Here is a 7,544-nt window from a genome sequence, read left to right as displayed (position 1 = left end):
TGTACTTAGCAAACCGCGACCCACGTGCGAATCCACCCCGGCCACCCACCCCCGTCGAGGTGCACACCCTCCCTCGCGAAGTGCGCCCCGTTCGCCAAGTGTGAGCCCTGCCCGGGTGCGCGCACCTTGCTAGGGCGTCGGGTGTGCACCCGGCCCGGCCTACGTGCGTGCACCTGGACGGGGCGTCGTGTGCGTGCAGTGTCCCGTCTGCAACGCGGTGCCCACACACCACCTCGGGCGCAACGACCTGCGCTCACATGTGGGCCGAGTGCACCTTGGTGCATGTTCGGGGCGCCTCGGGTGCACGCTCGATCTTGCCCCGGTGCACCAAGGCGCTCGGTTTGCCCCGGGTGCGCACTTGGTGCAAGGTGGGCACCCAAAATAGGGATCAAGCACCAAAACACAAGTTTCGGGATGCAAAATGGGACCCAAGGACCACAAATGCGTTCCAAGACCCATGATGGGTCCACGAGAACAAAAATGTGTTCCGAGACTTAATAAACAAATATTGGGTTTTAGGAGAAGAAACATGCTCTGATGCCCAAAACGAGAATCGACCCCGAAAAGGCCACAGGCCAAAAGTGGGATGCGAGACAAAAAAAAATGGGACCCGAGGACCAAAATTGGGTTCCCAGGTCGAAGACAGGGCAACCGGACAAGAAACGACCTCTAAGGCTCGAAATGAGTCCCGACGACTAAAACTTGACAAGAAGCACCCATCAGGCACCCAACTCGACACCCATGGGATGCCGACCCACCCGGGCTTCCACCTAGCACACCTTGGCACCCACCCACCCTCGCACCCAACCTCGCACCCAACTTAGCACCTTTGAACCCACATTGGCACTCACCCTGACCCTGGCACCTTGGAACCCACATTGGCACTCACCTTGACCCTGGCACCCACCTTTGCACTCACCTTGGGACCCACCCTGGCTCCCACCTCGGCACCCACCCAGACACCCACCTTGGTTCCTTGGCACCCACCTTGGATCCTTGGCACCCACCCCGACACCCACCTTGGCACGCAACTTGGCTACTTGCCACCCACCTTGGCTCCTTGACGCCCACCCCGACAACCACCCCGTGACCTACCCTGGCTAGGGTTGGTGCACACCCACCCTGGTGCCCACCTTGGCACCCACCCCATGACCCACCTTGGCACGCACCTTAGTACCCACCCCGTTACCCACCCTAGGACCCACCCCGTGACCCACCTTGGCCAGGGTGGGTGCCTTGGTGCGCACAACTTGCCTGGGCTGCACACCAGGGCGGGCTCAAGATGGCACCCGCGTTCCGTTTTTTTCACTATCTTTCAAAACGGAAATTTTAAAATCTCGTTTTTTTTTTTTTTTTGCCTTTTCTGGAAATTAGTGAAGGCAGCGCATCAAAGGTGCGCAATGCTGGTGCGAACCCGGGAGCGCTCCGATGTGTGCTCCAAGGTGCGGCGTGCACGAAGTCCGAGCCCGGCTTGCCCCGGGTGCGCACCTCGCGTGCACCTTCGCCGGGGTGAGCACCTTGGCTGGGTTGCGCGCCCTGGTGCGCACCAAGGAGCGCTCTGAAGTGTGCTCCAAGGTGCGGCGTGCACGAAGTCGGAGCTCGGTTTGCCCCGGGTGTGCACCTCGGGTGCGCACCTCGCGTGCACCTTCGCTGCGGTGGGCACCTTGGCTGGGTTGCGCGCCTTGGTGGGCACCATGCAGTGCACGAAGTCGGAGCCCGGTTTGCCCCGGGCGCGCACCTCCGCCAGGGTGGGCACCTTGGTGCGCACAACTTGCCTGGGCTGCGCACCAGGAAGGGCTCAAGATGGCACCCGCGTTCCGTTTTTTTCACTATCTTTCAGAACGGAAATTTTAAAATATCGTTTTTTTTTGCCTTTTCTGGAAATTAGTGAAGGCAGCGCATCAAAGGTGCGCAACGCTGGTGCGAACCTGGGAGCGCTCCGATGTGTGCTCCAAGGTGCGGCGTGCACGAAGTCGGAGCCCGGTTTGCCCCGGGTGCGCCCTGGTGGGCACCATGGTGCGCACCAAGGAGCGCTCCGAAGTGTGCTCCAAGGTGCGGCCTGCACGAAGTCGGAGCCCGGTTTGCCCCGGGCGTGCACCGCGGGTGGGCACCTTGGTGCGCATGCCTTGCCTGGGCTGCGCACCAGGGCGGGCTCAAGATGGCACCCGCGTTCCGTTTTTTTCACTATCTTTCAAAACGGAAATTTTAAAATCTCATTTTTTTTTGCCTTTTCTGGAAATTAGTGAAGGCAGCGCATCAAAGGTGCGCACCTCGCTGCCCACCACGGTGCGCAACGCCGGTGGGCACCCGGGAGTGCTTCGAAGTGTGCTCCAAGGTGCTGCGTGCACGTTGTCGGAGCCCGGTTTGCCCCGGGTGCGCACCTCGCGTGCACCTTCGTCGGGGTGGGCACCTTGGCTGGGTTTGCCCCGGCTGCGCTCCGAAGCGGGGTTATTGGAGCGCCGCCTCTTTTTTTGTCGGAGCGTTTGGTGGGGTTTCTCGCATTGGCTCTTCCCAGGCCCGGTTGCCACCCTGGCGCGCACGAAGTCGGAAGTAGGGTTAATTGCCCGGGTGCGCACCTTTGCCAGGGTGGGCACCTTACCTGGGCTGTGCACCAGGGCGGGCTCAAGATGGCACCCGCGTTCCGTTTTTTTCACTATCTTTCAAAACGGAAATTTTAAAATCTCCTCTTTTTTTTGCCTTTTCTGGAAATTAGTGAAGGCAGCGCATCAAAGGTGCGCACCTCGCTGCCCACCTTGGTGTGCTCTGAGGTGCGCACCCGGGAGCGCTACGAAGTGTGCTCCAAGGTGCGGCGTGCACGTTGTCGGAGCCCGGTTTGCCCCGGGTGCGCACCTCGCCTGCACCTTGGCCGGGGTGGGCACCCTCGCTGGGTTTGCCCAGGGTGCGCTCCGAAGCGGGGTTACTGGAGCGCCCCCTCTTTTTTTGTCAGAGCGTTTGGTGGGGTTTCTCGCATTGGCTCTTCCCAGGCCCGGTTGTTGGGTGCGCTCCCACCCTGGCGCGCGCGAAGTTGGAAGTTGGGTTAATTGCCCGGGCGCGCACCTTCGCCAGGGTGGGCACCTTGGTGCGCACACCTTGGCTGGGCTGCGCACCAGGGCGGGCTCAAGATGGCACCAGCATTCCCTTTTTCTCACTATCTTTCAAAACGGAAATTTTAAAATCTCGTTTTTTTTTGCCTTTTATGGAAATTAGTGAAGGCATCGCATCAAAGGTGCGCACCTCGCTGCCCACCTTGGTGTGCTCCGAGGTGCCCACCACGGTGCGCTCCGAGGTGCCCACCACGGTGCGCAACGCCGGTGCGAACCCGGGAGCGCCCCGATGTGTGCTCCAAGGTGCGGCGTGCACGAAGCCGGACCCCGGTTTGCCCCGGGTGCGCACCTCGCGTGCACCTTGGTGCGCACACCTTGGCTGGGTTGCGCGGCCTGGTGGGCACCATGGTGCGCACCAAGGAGCGCTCCGAAGTGTGCTCCAAGGTGCGGCGTGCACGAAGTCCTAGCCCGGTTTGCCCCGGGTGCGCACCTTCGCCGCGGTGGGCACCATGGCGTGCACGAAGTCGGAGCCCGGTTTGCCCCGGGTGCGCACCTCGCGTGCACCTTCGCCGGGGTGGGCACCTCGGCTGGGTTGCGCGCCCTGGTGCGCACCAAGGAGCGCTCCGAAGTGTGCTCCAAGGTGCGGCGTGCACGAAGTCGGAGCCCGGTTTGCCCCGGGTGCGCACCTTCGCCGCGGTGGGCACCCTGGTGCGCACCATGGCGTGCACGAAGTCGGAGCCCGGTTTGCCCCGGGTGCGCACCTCGCGTGCACCTTCGGCGGGGTTGCGCGCCCTGGTGCGCACCAAGGAGCGCTCCGAAGTGTGCTCCAAGGTGCGGCGTGCACGAAGTCGGAGCCCGGTTTGCCCCGGGTGCGCACCTCGCGTGCACCTTCGGCGGGGTTGCGCGCCCTGGTGGGCACCATGGTGCGCACCAAGGAGCGCTCCGAAGTGTGCTCCAAGGTGCGGCGTGCACGAAGTCGGAGCCCGGTTTGCCCCGGGTGCGCACCTCGCGTGCACCTTCGCCGCGGTGGGCACCATGGCGTGCACGAAGTCGGAGCCCGGTTTGCCCCGGGTGCGCACCTCGCGTGCACCTTCGCCGGGGTGGGCACCTCGGCTGGGTTGCGCGCCCTGGTGCGCACCAAGGAGCGCTCCGAAGTGTGCTCCAAGGTGCGGCGTGCACGAAGTCGGAGCCCGGTTTGCCCCGGGTGCGCACCTCGCGTGCACCTTCGCCGCGGTGGGCACCATGGCGTGCACGAAGTCGGAGCCCGGTTTGCCCCGGGTGCGCACCCCGCGTGCACCTTCGCCGGGGTGGGCACCTCGGCTGGGTTGCGCGCCCTGGTGCGCACCAAGGAGCGCTCCGAAGTGTGCTCCAAGGTGCGGCGTGCACGAAGTCGGAGCCCGGTTTGCCCCGGGTGCGCACCTCGCGTGCACCTTCGCCGCGGTGGGCACCTTGGCTGGGTTGGGCACCATTGAGCGCTCCGAAGTGTGCTCCAAGGTGCGCACCATGGCCCTCCAAGGTGCGCAGCATGGCGTGCACGAAGTCGGAGCCCGGTTTGCCCCGGGTGCGCACCTCGCGTGCACCTTCGCCAGGGTGGGCACCTCGGTGCGCACACCTTCTCAATGTTTTCTTGCCTTTTCTGGAAATTGGTGAAGGCAGCGCATCAAAGGTGCGCACCTCGGTGTGCTCCGAGGTGCGAACCCGAGAGCGCTCCGAGGTGCCCACGAAGTCGAAAGTCGGGTTAATTGCATTGTTTTCCCCGGGTGCGCTCCGAGGTGCGCAACATCGGTGCGCACCAAGGAGGGCTCCGAAGTGTGCTCCAAGGTGCGCACGATTCGGAGCTCGGTTTGCCCGGGGTGCGCACACCTTGGCTGGGTTGCGCACCCTTTGTGCGCTCCAAGGTGCGCACGAAGTCGGAGCTCGGTTTGCCCCGGGTGCGCACCTTCGCCAGGGTGCGCACCTTGATGCGCACGCCTTGGCTGGGCTGCGCACCTTGGTGGGCGCCATGGTGCGCACCTTTCGTGCGCTCCAAGGTGCGCACGAAGTCGGAGCTCGGTTTGCCCCGGGTGCGCACCTTGGTGGGCGCCATGGTGCACTCCGAGGTGCCCAAGATTGGTGCGCACCAAGGAGCGCTCCGAAGTGCGCTCCAAGGTGCGCAGGTGCGCGCGAAGTCGAAAGTTGGGTTAATTGTCCGGTTTGCCTCGGGTGCGCACCTTGCGTGCACCTTCGCCAGGGTGGGCGCCTTGGTGCGCACACCTTGGCTGGGCTGCGCACCCGGGCGCGCACACCTTGGCACCCGCGTTTCCTTCATTTTAAATTTTTTTTTTTTACAATCTCTCAAGTGGGAAATTCTATAATCTCAACTTTTTTTGCCTTTTCAGGAAACTTTTGAATGGAGCGCATCATTGGTGCGCTCCGAAGTGTGCTCCAAGGTGCGCACCTCTGGTGTGCTCCAAAGCTCTCTCCAGCTGCGTGCACCTGCCCCGGCCGCGCACCCGGCCCCGCCCAGCTTCGCTCACCTGTCCCGGGCGTCTGGTGCGGAACCTTAGAGTAAGAAACATCACCGTGCACCTTGGCCAACGTGCGCGACTCGACCGAGCGCGCACTGGCCGAGGTGCACACCGATTTCACCTGGGTGCGCGCGCAGCACCTCGGGCGCACCGGGGTGCGCGCACAACGCCCGGGTTGCACCGTGGCCTGTGTGCTCGGGGCGCCTCGGGTGCGCGCTCGGTGTCGCCCCCGCGCGCGCGGTAGTGCGGGCAGCGCACCCCGGCCCGGCCCGGCCCCGACGAGAACGCAAACGGGCAAAAGGTTTATTCAAATAGCATTGCGACGCCCGGCGAAAAACTAAGAAAGGGTGCAACACCGGGACTTCCCGGGAGGTCACCCATCCCAGTACTACTCCGGCCCAAGCACGCTTAACTGCGGAGTTCTGATGGGATCCGGTGCACTAACGCTGGTATGATCGCACCCGTTATGAGCTTGTCGCAGTGTGTACTTAGCAAACCGCGACCCACGTGCGAATCCACCCCGGCCACCCACCCCCGTCGAGGTGCACACCCTCCCTCGCGAAGTGCGCCCCGTTCGCCAAGTGTGAGCCCTGCCCGGGTGCGCGCACCTTGCTAGGGCGTCGGGTGTGCACCCGGCCCGGCCTACGTGCGTGCACCTGGACGGGGCGTCGTGTGCGTGCAGTGTCCCGTCTGCAACGCGGTGCCCACACACCACCTCGGGCGCAACGACCTGCGCTCACATGTGGGCCGAGTGCACCTTGGTGCATGTTCGGGGCGCCTCGGGTGCACGCTCGATCTTGCCCCGGTGCACCAAGGCGCTCGGTTTGCCCCGGGTGCGCACTTGGTGCAAGGTGGGCACCCAAAATAGGGATCAAGCACCAAAACACAAGTTTCGGGATGCAAAATGGGACCCAAGGACCACAAATGCGTTCCAAGACCCATGATGGGTCCACGAGAACAAAAATGTGTTCCGAGACTTAATAAACAAATATTGGGTTTTAGGAGAAGAAACATGCTCTGATGCCCAAAACGAGAATCGACCCCGAAAAGGCCACAGGCCAAAAGTGGGATGCGAGACAAAAAAAAATGGGACCCGAGGACCAAAATTGGGTTCCCAGGTCGAAGACAGGGCAACCGGACAAGAAACGACCTCTAAGGCTCGAAATGAGTCCCGACGACTAAAACTTGACAAGAAGCACCCATCAGGCACCCAACTCGACACCCATGGGATGTCGACCCACCCGGGCTTCCACCTAGCACACCTTGGCACCCACCCACCCTCGCACCCAACCTCGCACCCAACTTAGCACCTTTGAACCCACATTGGCACTCACCCTGACCCTGGCACCTTGGAACCCACATTGGCACTCACCTTGACCCTGGCACCCACCTTTGCACTCACCTTGGGACCCACCCTGGCTCCCACCTCGGCACCCACCCAGACACCCACCTTGGTTCCTTGGCACCCACCTTGGATCCTTGGCACCCACCCCGACACCCACCTTGGCACGCAACTTGGCTACTTGCCACCCACCTTGGCTCCTTGACGCCCACCCCGACAACCACCCCGTGACCTACCCTGGCTAGGGTTGGTGCACACCCACCCTGGTGCCCACCTTGGCACCCACCCCATGACCCACCTTGGCACGCACCTTAGTACCCACCCCGTTACCCACCCTAGGACCCACCCCGTGACCCACCTTGGCCAGGGTGGGTGCCTTGGTGCGCACAACTTGCCTGGGCTGCACACCAGGGCGGGCTCAAGATGGCACCCGCGTTCCGTTTTTTTCACTATCTTTCAAAACGGAAATTTTAAAATCTCGTTTTTTTTTTTTTTTTTTCCTTTTCTGGAAATTAGTGAAGGCAGCGCATCAAAGGTGCGCAATGCTGGTGCGAACCCGGGAGCGCTCCGATGTGTGCTCCAAGGTGCGGCGTGCACGAAGTCCGAGCCCGGCTTGCCCCGGGTGCGCACCTCGCGTGCACCTTCGCCGGG

The 7,544-nt window shown here is 62.9% G+C and overlaps 1 non-coding gene across 1 annotated transcript; it reads right to left on the bottom strand.

The window, feature by feature from the left end:
* Nucleotides 1-5,895: 5,895 nt before the first annotated feature.
* LOC131871913 (5S ribosomal RNA) lies at nt 5,896-6,014 on the bottom strand. Its single transcript, XR_009370102.1, has one exon. It is a non-coding gene; the product is annotated as a 5S ribosomal RNA (ribosomal RNA).
* Nucleotides 6,015-7,544: the final 1,530 nt, after the last annotated feature.

Source organism: Cryptomeria japonica, unplaced genomic scaffold, assembly GCF_030272615.1.
Source record: "Cryptomeria japonica unplaced genomic scaffold, Sugi_1.0 HiC_scaffold_483, whole genome shotgun sequence".
Taxonomy (NCBI): Eukaryota; Viridiplantae; Streptophyta; class Pinopsida; order Cupressales; family Cupressaceae; genus Cryptomeria; species Cryptomeria japonica.
Note: the sequence above shows the minus strand (reverse complement) of the source record. Positions and strands in the feature narration are given on the sequence as shown.